Below are 12,087 nucleotides of genomic sequence, written 5' to 3' on the forward strand. Positions count from 1 at the left end.
TGGCAAGGCCCTGTTCTGTTTATCTGCAGCTCAAGATGTCAGGTCATAAGGGCACTATCACAGTACATGGGAGCCGTAAGATTGCTTTGGAATGTGAAGAAGGTGATGCGGCCTATGCTGAGTCGGTTTGTGCAACAGAGGAGTTGAAGTTCTACAAGGACAATGTCGATCCGGCAGATATGACTTCTTTGAAAAAGCCAACTACAGAGCTTGATCCGGCCTTGAAGTTTAAATCAGCTGAGGAGACTAAGCTAGTTGACTTTGTTCCTGGCGATTCATCCAAGCAGTTTAGCATTAGCGCTAACCTGGATCCGAAATAGGAAAGCGCGCTCATCGAGTTCATCCGTGAGAACCGGGACATCTTTGCATGGAAGCCTTCTAACATGCCAGGTGTACCGAGGGAACTCGCTGAGCACACTCTTAATATTGATCCCAAGTTTAAACCGGTCAAGCAGTTTCTCTGCCGTTTCAATGAAAGGCGCAAGGCCATTGGCGAGGAGGTAGCCAGGCTCTTGGCGGCTGGGTTTATCATTGAAGTATTTCATCCTGAGTGGTTGGCTAACCCGGTGCTAGTACTTAAGAAGAATGACACCTGGCGTACACTAGTAGAAAAAGGGCCTGTTGTCCCGGTTCGTAAGGGCCTTTTGTCCCGGTTCCTGAACCGGGACTAAAGGGTCGGTACTAATGCCCTGTCCCTTTAGTCCCGGTTCAATCCAGAACCGGGACAGATGGGCCTCCACATGGCCTGTGCGCGGAGCCCAGGCAGGAGGGCCTTTGGTCCCGGTTGGTGGCACCAACCGGGACCAATAGGCATCCACGCGTCAGCATTTCTGTGGCTGGGGTTTTTGTTTTTTTGAAAGGGGGGGGGTTGGGGGTTTTGGGGGGTTAATTTAGGTGTTTCATATATTGTGTTAGCTAGCTATAATTAATAGAGAGAAGTGTCCTCTCTTATGTCCGTGCTTGGTCGACGCTACGTACTATACATACGTATAGAGAGGACTAGACACGCTAGCTAGCTAGTAAGCAAACGAAGGAAACAGAAGATCGTCATGAACATATATGCATACAGAGAGAAGTGATATCGACCACCTCTCCTTCTCCGAGAGATTGGTCGAACAACAAGTTCTCGTATATCTATCCGACACTACCGGCTACATATATACAATAATTATCACTTACAAATATAATCTCCTAACATACGGACTCATGGTCCACATAGTATTCTCCGTCTTCAGCGATCACGTGGTCAAGAAAGAATGCCGCCAATTACTCTTGAATTGCTCGCATGCGAGCTGGTGCTAGGAGTTCATTCCGCTTCCGAAACATCTCATTTGAAGAAGGGGGTCAATACATATATATATATATATATATATGAATGAATGAAACTCAACACAAATGATGGTAATAAAATAAAATTGTGAATGTTGTTATTTACACACTTCATATTGTTCGTCAGAGTAGCCCCGCTCACAGGTCGTGTGGCGGATGGACTCGCAAATGTAGTATCCACAGAAATTATTCCCTTGTTCCTGCCACAACCACTTTACAAGAAATAGAGGTCAATCAAACTAATAAGCAAGAATGCCAAATGGTATTGATGAAACTAGCGCTTGAATCAATAGGAGATGCGCGGAACATGCTACTATAGTACTTACTTTCGGGTGTCTAAATTGCAGCTTCTTCGGGAGTCCCGGAGCTTTTTTGGTGAATTTTTTCCAAACCCTACCAGACAAAGAAAACAATTACTTGATATATCAGGAAATGAACAAAGTTGCTGATGTGGTGGATAATGATCGATTTAACTTACTTCTCGAGCATTTGAGTCATGTCCGCATAGTCCTGGGGATCTTTTCGTCTTGAGTCTAAGACGGTTACTAGTCCCTGCTCAAGCTTAATCTCTAGGAGAATATAGTGGAAACTGCACACGCATGCATAACTCATCAATTACATTACTATAACCTTGACTAATATATAAGGGAAACGGAATACGCACAAGACAGTAACACTCACTTGAAGTTGTAAGGAAAGAGTATTATATCTTTGTTTTCATTTATTACCAACGATCGTAGCAAGTTGGCCTCGGTATCTGCGGGATGAAATTTAACCTCAGTTTCATCTATGAGATATGTGTTAATGAACCCAATATCACTGACTTGTCTTTTCTTCAATTCGGCGATCTTCAATCTGCATAATATAGTGAGGATAATTATAAATACATGCAATGAAAGAGTTGAGCTATATAGAGAGACTTAATGACAGAAGTAGTACTACTTACAGACAGTAGCAGGTGACCGTTGCTTTATCGAGGGCCAATTGATTGAAAAACTGAAAGAACTCCTCAAATGTAACAGGCAACAGATCAATTCCAACGAGGTCATGCTCCTTTTTAACTCTCACATACAAAGTACTCCTCCCCCATACTCTCTGCAGATTTTCAAGTACCAATCATGCAATCTTCGCATCATCGTTGATAGAGATCTATCATCTTTGACGAGAGGCTTCCCGTACTCGTATCTTTGTATCTGCACCTCCATGAAATCATAAGTTACATCATCGGGCATTTAATCTCCAAGATTGCTATAGCCGGGCACCATCCTCGGATCATTAGCGACGATGTCGCTAGGCACCTTGAGCGGGGGGCATGATTGCTTCGCTTGTTCGCCGAGCTGTGCAATTTTTTTCCCAGCTCGTTGTTCTTTCAGCCTTTGATCACTGACAGTACTTTCCGACCGCTCCGCTTCGACAAATTCCTTTCCAATAATGCGCTCGTAGTTTTGTTTCGGCAGAGACTTGGGTGGTTTTGTCAGGGCAGCCAGAGTGCGCTTCGCTTTCATCGGATCTACCTTCTCCTCCGGAGGTGGATGTTTCTTTGCTTTCACCCCTTCAAAGAAGTTCCTCACTTCTTCTCGCGCGATCTCGGCATTCTCCTCTGGGGTCCTCTCGTATGGTAACTTCTCTGGAGTCTTCAGAGAAGGACCGAATCTGTATGTCCTCCCGCCTCTGGCTGTACTTCTAGACTCCGGTAGAGCAGACGGAGTGGTTGTCTTCTTTACTTGCTTACGAGGCGGAGGAGAAGGACTACGACGCGCCAGAGCAGCCGGAGCGGCGGCAGGTCTCTTCCGCCCTTGCTGACGAGGCGGAGAAGGAGGAGGCTGGCTACTCGGGCGCGCCGGCGCAGGCGGAGAAGGAGGCGGAGTGCCGCCACGCGCTGGAGAAGGAGCCGGCCGAGTGCCCTGATCGTCACTCGCCGGAGGAGGAGGCGGTGGAGGAGGAGTGCCCTGACTTGCCGGAGGAGGAGGCGGTGGAGGAGGCGGAGTGCCCTGATTCGCCGGAGGAGGAGGAGGAGGCGGAGGCGTCCAGTTCGGAAGGTTGATGAGCTCCTTCCGCCATAGGCATGGAGTCTTCAGAGCAGAACCCAGCCTAGTCTCCCCTTCACCGGTAGGGTGGTCAAGCTGGAGGTCCTCAAATCCCTCCGTTATTTCATCCACCATCACCCTAGCATATCCTTCTGGAATCGGCCGGCAGTGAAAAGTTGCGCCGGGTTCAGTAGGATAAACAGAGCCAACAGCCGCCTTGACCTTCAAATTCATCCATTGCGTCATAAGGTGGTAATTTTGAGACTCCGTGATAGCATCCACGGGATAGCTGGAAGGAGCCGTCAAGACATGCTCCGGCTGAAGCAGCTTGGTGGAAGCCACACTGCTTCTCCGCTAAGATGGCGGGGTAGCTTCGGGGGAAGCTTCGGCAGTTCGTTTGCTGCGATTTGCTTGTCGTTCCTCTATCGCTTGTACCCTTGCTTGCAGCGCCTGCATTTGGGTCTGCTGCACTTTTTTCCTCCTCTCCTGGCATTTGTAACCGCCTGCGTCCGGAAACCCAACCTTCCACGGAATGGAGCCTGGCGTGCCTCGTGTCCGTCCAGGGTGCTCAGGATTCCCGAGGGCCATTGTGAGCTCGTCATTCTCTCTGTCTGGAAAGAACGTCCCTTGCTGCGCTGCTTCGATATACTGCTGAAGCTTCTTGACTGGTATGTCCATTTGATCGTTCGTCCAAATGCACTTCCCTGATACAGGGTCCAAGGTTCCGCCAGCCCCAAAGAACCAAGTCCGGCAACGGTCTGGCCAATTAATTGTCCCTGGTTCGATCCCTTTATCAACCAAATCATTCTCAGTCTTGGCCCACTTAGGCCGGGCTACGACGTAGCCACCTGACCCCGTGCGATGGTGATGCTTCTTCTTCGCAACATTTTGCTTGTTTTTCGCCGACATCTTCTTACTCTTTTCCGATGTCTTGTGGGCCACAAATGCGGGCCAGTGATAACTGATCTTCTCATACCTGCCCTTGAATTCTGGTGTCTCTTTATTTTCGACTAACTTATTCAGCTCTTTCTTCCACCTCCTGAATAGTTCTACCATCCTCTTAAGAGCAAAAGACTTGATTAATTGCTCTTTAACTGGGTTCTCCGGATCATCCTCTGGCGGTAGGGTGAAATTTGACTTCAGCTCAGTCCAAAGATCATTTTTCTGCATATCATTGACATAAGACACCTCAGGGTCTTCTGTAGCCGGCTTTAACCATTGCTGGATGCTGATCAGGATCTTGTCCCTAACCAAAACCCTGCACTGAGCAACAAATGCGCTCTTTGTCTGGAGGGGTTCAATCGGTTGGCCGTCGGGCGCGATTGCTATGATCTCAAACTTTTCATCCGAGCTCAACTTTTTCTTCGGGCCTCGTCTCTTTACCAAAGTTGTGCTCGATCCGGAGGGCTAGAAAAAAGAATAAAGACTTAATTAATATGTGTACATACCAAAACAATGAATGCATCAATTAGCTAGTCAGCAGAAGCTTATCTAATATATATACCTGGCCGGACTCGGTTCGGTCACCGGAGACGTCATCACGGTCTCCTTCTTGCACCGGCATAGAAAACTCGTGAGCTCCGTTAGCGAAAGAAAACAAAAGACCACTTCAAGGTACTGTAATGAACTAATTCTTTATTTATATTGGTGTTAAACCTACTGTATTCCAACTTCTCTATGGATTATAAACTATTTTACTAACCATAGATTCATCAAAATAAGCAAACAACACACGAAAAACAGAATCTGTCAAAAACAGAACAGTCTGTAGTAATCTGTAGCTAGCGCAAGATCTGGAACCCCAAAAATTCTAAAATAAATTGCTGGACGTGAGGAATTTATATATTAATCATCTGAAAAAATAATTAACTAAATAACACTCTTCAAATAAAAATGACAGCAGTTCTCGTGAGCGCTAAAGTTTCTGTTTTTTACAGCAAGTTCAACAAGACTTTCCCCAAGTCTTCCCAACGGTTCTACTTGGCACAAACACTAATTAAACACAAAAAACACAACCAAAACAGTGGCTAAATAATTTATTTATTACTAAGCAGGAGCAAAAATCAAGGAATAAAAATAAAATTGGGTTGCCTCCCAACAAGCGCTATCGTTTAACGCCCCTAGCTAGGCATAAAAGCGAGGATAGATCTAGGTATTGCCATCTTTGGTTTTGGAGAAAAAGAGAGCAAACTTGTTATCTATGGAATTAATCTTTCTATTTTGACAGAGCACATGTCCATTAATGGTAGAATAAAGATTAAGAATGTTGCGGAAATTGGCATCTAGGCTAGCTTTTATCTCTTTAATACATTCGTTTTGGTAAGAAAGCAAGAGAGATGCAATTTCAGTTTTCTCATTAATGGGGTGCCCAAATATAGTTTTCATCCTCTCATAGGTATCCATGGGGTCCCCTAGAAGAAAACCCCCCTCGAAAATAGAATCTAAGACTTGTTTGAACGAAGCGGGTAGCCCAACATAAAAGCTTTTTAAGTAAACCTCAATTTGATATTGGGGTACATAGCTAGCCCAGATCCTTAACAGCCTATCCCAAGCATCTTTCAAAGATTCATCAAGTAAATAACGAAAAATTCCAGAATCATCTTCATCAAAATTACTAAGGTTCTCATTGATAACTCCGGCAGCATTCCGATATATGAGTTTAGATAAGATAGCAGGATTGTCTAAAGCACTAGAACTTGGGAGAGAACCCCCAACTCTTTTGGTTCTGACATGGCGAGGGAAAAGAGGCAAACAGAAAAGGAGAGGGAGGATAGAGAGAGAGGGCGAATAAAATGGCATGGGTGAAGTGGGGGAGAGGAAAACGAGAGGCAAATGGCAAATAATGTAATGCGAGAGACAGGGATTGTGATGGGTACTTGGTATGTTGACTTTTTGCGTAGACTCCCCGGCAACGGCGCCAGAAATCTTTCTTTGCTACGTCTTGAGCTTGCGTTGGTTTTCTCCGAAGAGGAAGGGATGATGCAGCAGAGTAGCGTAAGTATTTCCCTCGGTTTTTGAGAACCAAGGTATCTATCCAGTAGGAGGCCATGCTCAAGTCCCTCGTACCTGCACAAAGAGATAGCTACTCGCAACCAACGCGATTAGGGGTTGTCAATCCCTTCACTGTCACTTACGAGAGTGAGATCTGATAGATATAATATTTTTGGTATTTTTGGTATAAAGATGCAAAGTAAAAAGTAAAGGCAAAGTAAAAAAGCAAAGCAAGATTAAAGTGATGGAGATTGATATGATGAGAATAGACCCGGGGGCCATAGGTTTCACTAGTGGCTTCTCTCAAGAGCATAAGTATTCTACGGTGGGTGAACAAATTACTGTTGAGCAATTGACAGAATTGAGCACAGTTATGAGAATATCTAGGCATGATCATGTATATAGGCATCACATTCGTGACAAGTAGACTGAAACGATTCTGCATCTACTACTATTACTCCACTCATCGACCGCTATCCAGCATGCATCTAGAGTATTAAGTTAAAAACAGAGTAATGCCTTAAGCAAGATGACATGATGTAGAGAGATAAATTCATGCAATATGAAATAAACCCCATCTTGTTATCCTCAATGGCAACGATGAAATACGTGCCTTGCTGCCCCTTCTGTCACTGGGAAAGGACACCGCAAGATCGAACCCAAAGCTAAGCACTTCTCCCATTGCAAGAACTACCAATCTAGTTGGCCAAACCAAACGGATAATTCAAAGAGACTTGCAAAGATAACCAATCATACATAAAAGAATTTAGAGAAGATTCAAATATTATTCATAGATAGACTTGATCATAAACCCACAATTCATTGGTCTCAACAAACACACCGCAAAAAGAAGATTACATCAAATAGATCTCCACAAGAGAGGGGGAGAACTTTGTATTGAGATTCAAAGAGAGAGAAGAAGCCATCTAGCTACTAACTATGGACCCAAAGGTCTGAGGTAAACTACTCACACTTCATCGGAGAGGCCATGATGATGTAGAAGCCCTCCGTGATGATGGCCCTCTTCCGGCGGAGCTCTGGAACAGGCCCCAAGATGGGATCTCGTGGATACAGAAAGTTGCGGCGGTGGAATTAGGTTTTTGGCTCCTATTCTGATCGTTTGGGGGTACGTAGGTATATATAGAAGGAAGAAGTACGCCGGAGGAGCACCGAGGGGCCCACGAGGCAGGGGGCGCGCCCCCCACCCTCGTGACCGCCTCCTTTGTTCCTTGGAGCAGGGTCCAAGTCTCCTGGATCACGTTCGGTGAGAAAATCACGTTCCCGAAGGTATTATTCCGTTTGGACTCCGTTTGACATTCCATTTCTTTGAAACACTGAAATAGGCAAAAAACAGCATTCTGGGCTGGGCCTCCGGTTAATAGGTTAGTCCCAAAAATAATATAGAAGTGGAAAATAAAGCCCAATATAGTCCAAAACAGTAGATAATATAGCATGGAGCAATCAAAAATTATAGATACGTTGGAGACGTATCAGTCTTCTGCCCGATGCGGTGCTGACATGGCTCTGTTGCTGGTAAGAGTCCACTGCAAGGAAGCCCGCGAAGATAGGTTGGCGGCGATCAAGGTCGCCAACACCAAAAGGCATGACTTCCAGTCCTTCAAGGAGACTTTCATTGCTGCTGCCAGTCGGATCGCTGATGGAATTGACTTGGACGAATTCGTCGAGCGTGCGAGCCCTCCTCGTGCCGAATGAACAAACTTGAGATTTAAACTTGCCTTAAATTTGCCTCGGAATGCCGAGTGGTTTCTGTAACCGTTAAACTCCTTCGAGCCTGATGCCCAAGTACTTTTATCTTCGTTTCGCAACTCTTGAGATTTTATCCGATCTTGGTCTATCTTCTGCATATGCTTGCGTTCGTCTTCGAGTAGAACTTGCACTTCACTCGGAATATCCTTCGAGATGCAACTCTGAAGGAGATATCTCAGTCGACCTGCACCTCGACGTCCTTGTGGATAAGGATGGAGCGCACATTGTATTTGTGGCGCAGCTCCGAGGAGAGGGTTGCGGTCGACCTGCATCTCGTCGACCTTGGGGATAGGGATGGAGCGGACATTGTACTTGCAGCGCAGCTCCGTGGGAGGATTGCAATCGACCTGCACTTTGTCATCCTTGTGGACAAGGGTGGTTTTGAAGCTTAGACGAGTACTAGACTGCAGCTAAGCCCCCGAGTGTGAGGTTTGCTCATCACTCGGTAGGATTTTTTCAAACTTAGGCAAGTACTGGACTGCAGCTAAGCCTCCGAGTGTGAGGTTTGCTCATCACTCGGTAGGATTTTTGAAACTTAGGCGAGTATTGTACTGCAGCTAAGCCTCCGAGTGTGAGGTTTGCTCATCACTCGGTAGGATTTTTGAAACTTAGGCGAGTACTGGACTGCGGTTAAGCCTCCGAGTGAGAGACTTGCTCGTCACTCGGTAGGATTTTTGAAACTTAGGCGAGTACTGGACTGCCGCTAAGCCCCCGAGTGAGAGACTTGCTCGTCACTCGGTAGGATTTTTAAAACTTAGGCGCGTACTGGACTGCAGCTAAACCTCCGAGTGTGAGTTTTGCTCATCACTCCGTAGGATTTTTGAAACTTAGGCGAGTACTGGACTGCAGCTAAGCCTCCGAGTGTGAGGTTTGCTCATCACTCCGTAGGATTTTTGAAACTTAGGCGAGTACTGTACTACAGCTAAGCCTCCGAGTGAGAGACTTGCTTGTCACTCGGCAGGATTTTTGAAACTTAGGCGAGTACTGGACTGCAGCTAAGCCCCCGAGTGAGAGGCTTCCTCGTCACTCGGTAGGATTTTTAAAACTTAGGCGAGTACAGGACTGCAGCTAAGCCCCCGAGTGAGAGACTTGCTCGTCACTCGGTAGGATTTTTGAAACTTAGGCGAAATGGGTTCGCAGCTAAGCCCCCGAGTGAGAGGTTTGCTCATCACTCGATAGGATTTTTTCAACTTAGGCGAAACGGATTCGCAGCTAAGCCACCCACTGGTAGATTTTTGAAACTTAGGCGAAATGGGTTCGCAGCTAAGCCCCCGAGTGAGAGGTTTGCTCATCACTCGATAGGAATTTTTCAACTTAGGCGAAACAAGTTTGCAGCTAAGCCACCCACTAGGGATTTCAGAGACATACGTAAACAATCGACAATCTTTTTAGAAGATTGTAAAACTCTTGTCTTTGATAAACAAAATACAAAGGTGTTTTTTTATTACATCTCAGCAGACTGAGTGTTTAAGTATAAAAGGGGCGGACCAGCTCCGCATTCCAGGCGCGCGGCTCGTCTTTCCTGTGCTTGACGTCGTAAAGGTGGTAGGCTCCATTGTGGAGCACTCTGGTGACCACGAACGGGCCTTCCCAAGAGGGAGCAAGCTTGTGTGGTTTCTGCTGATCCACTCAAAGAACTAAGTGTCCCTCTTGAAATGCTCGACCCCTCACGTTTCTGGCATGGAATTGACGCAGATCTTGCTGATAGATGGTTGATCGGATCAAGGCCATCTCTCTTTCTTCTTCAAGGAGGTCAACTGCATCCTGTCGTGCTTGTTCTGCTTCTTCCTCTGTGAAAAGCTCGACTCGGGGTGCATTGTGGAGCAAGTCACTCGGAAGTACAGCTTCGGCTCCATAAACCAAGAAAAACAGGGTTCTGCCAGTCGACCGATTGGGAGTTGTCCTCAATCCGCATAATACTGATGGAAGTTCGTTGACCCAGGCTCCTGCTGCATGTTTGAGGTCACGCATCAGTCGAGGTTTCAGTCCTTTGAGAATCAATCCATTTGCCCTTTCAGCCTGTCCATTCGACTGGGGGTGAGCGACCGAGGCATAGTCGACTCGAGTACCTTGTGAAGCACAAAAAGTCCTGAACTCATCAGAATCAAAGTTTGATCCGTTGTCAGTGATGATGATGTGGGGAACACCATATCTGAATGTTATTTCTCTGATGAAGCTGACAGTAGTACTGGCATCAAGGTTCTTGATAGGCTTGGCTTCAATCCATTTGGTGAACTTGTCGACTGCTACAAGCACATGAGTGAATCCACTCCTGCTAGTCCTCAAAGGTCCAACCATATCCAATCCCCAAACAGCAAAAGGCCAGACGAGCGGAATGGTCTTCAGGTCGGACGCAGGCTTGTGAGACATGTTGGAGTAAAACTGGCAACCTTCACATTTGTCGACTATTTCTTGTGCCATCTCATTTGCTCGAGGCCAGTAAAATCCCGCTCGGTACGCTTTGGCCACAATGGTCCGAGAGGACACATGGTGACCACAGGTCCCCGAGTGGATATCATTGAGGATCACTCGACCTTCTTCAGGTGTTATGCATTTCTGCCAAACTCCAGTCACACTTTCTTTGAACAACTGTCCTCTTATCATAGTGAAGGCCTTAGATCGACGGACGATCTGTCGAGCCTCTTCTTCATCTTCTGGGAGTTCCCTTCTAAGAATGTATGCGATATATGGTACTGTCCAATCGGGGGTGATGACCAAAACTTCTATGATCAAGTCGACCACGGCTGGAATCTCAATTTCAGTCGGATCGGTGGCACTGTTGGGCTGTGGGGGCTCTTCAGTGAAGCGATCTTCTTGAACTAAAGGTGCATGAATATGCTCCAGGAACACATTACTGGGAATGGCCTCTCTCTTGGAGCCTATATTTGCCAGATCATCGGCTGCTTGATTTTTCAGTCGGGGGATGTGATGGAGCTCTAACCCCTCGAACCTCTTTTCTAACTTTCTTACTGCATTGCAATAACCAGTCATGGCTACGCTTCTGACGTCCCACTCCTTCATCACCTGATTGACCACTAAATCCGAGTCGCCATAGACCATGAGGCGATGGACGCCGAGTGAAATGGCCATAAGTAGCCCATACAGAAGTGCCTCATATTCGGCCTCATTGTTGGAGGAGTCAAAGTGAATCTTAGAACATAACTGAGTTTGTCACCACGGGGGGAGACCAACACCACTCCAGCACCGGAACCATTCAGCATCTTGGACCCATCGAAGAACATGGTCCAATGCTCCGAGTGAATTTGGGCTGGAAGTTGCTGTTCGATCCACTCGGCGAGGAAATCAGCTATTGCTTGGGACTTAATAGCCTTCTTTGCTTCAAACTTGATATCCAGGGGAAGGAGTTCAATCGCCCACTTTGCCACTCGACCAGTTGCATCTCTGTTGTTCAGAATCTCCGACAATGGAGCGTCACTGACGACTGTAACGGAATGATCAGAGAAATAGCGTGCAACCTTCTTTGTGGTCATGTAAATTCCATAAACAAGCTTCTGATAATGGGGATATCTTTGCTTTGATGGAGTCAGGACTTCAGAAACGTAATATACTGGGCGCTGAACTTTATAAGTTTTCCCTTCTTCTTCCTGCTCGACCGTGAGTACTGTACTGACAACTTGTCCAGTGGCTGCAATGTAAAGCAGTGAATGTTGTTTGCTGATTGGTGCAGCAAGCACCGGCTGGGTGAAAAGCAGGGCTTTGAGCTCTACAAATGCTGCATCAGCTTCGGGAGTCCACTCAAACTTATCAGACTTCTTCATCAGTCGGTAAAGAGGCAGTGCCTTTTCAGTGAGACGAGAAATGAATCGACTCAGAGTGGCCAAACAACCAGTAAGCTTCTGGACATTGTGCACACGCACAGGGCGTTTCATCCGAAGAATGGCACCAACTTTCTCTGGGTTAGCGTCGATCCCTTGTTCGGAAACGAGGAAACCGAGTAATTTTCCGCCAGGAA

The sequence above is a fragment of the Triticum urartu genome, chromosome 6 (genome assembly GCF_003073215.2).
Source record: "Triticum urartu cultivar G1812 chromosome 6, Tu2.1, whole genome shotgun sequence".
Lineage (NCBI taxonomy): Eukaryota > Viridiplantae > Streptophyta > Magnoliopsida > Poales > Poaceae > Triticum > Triticum urartu.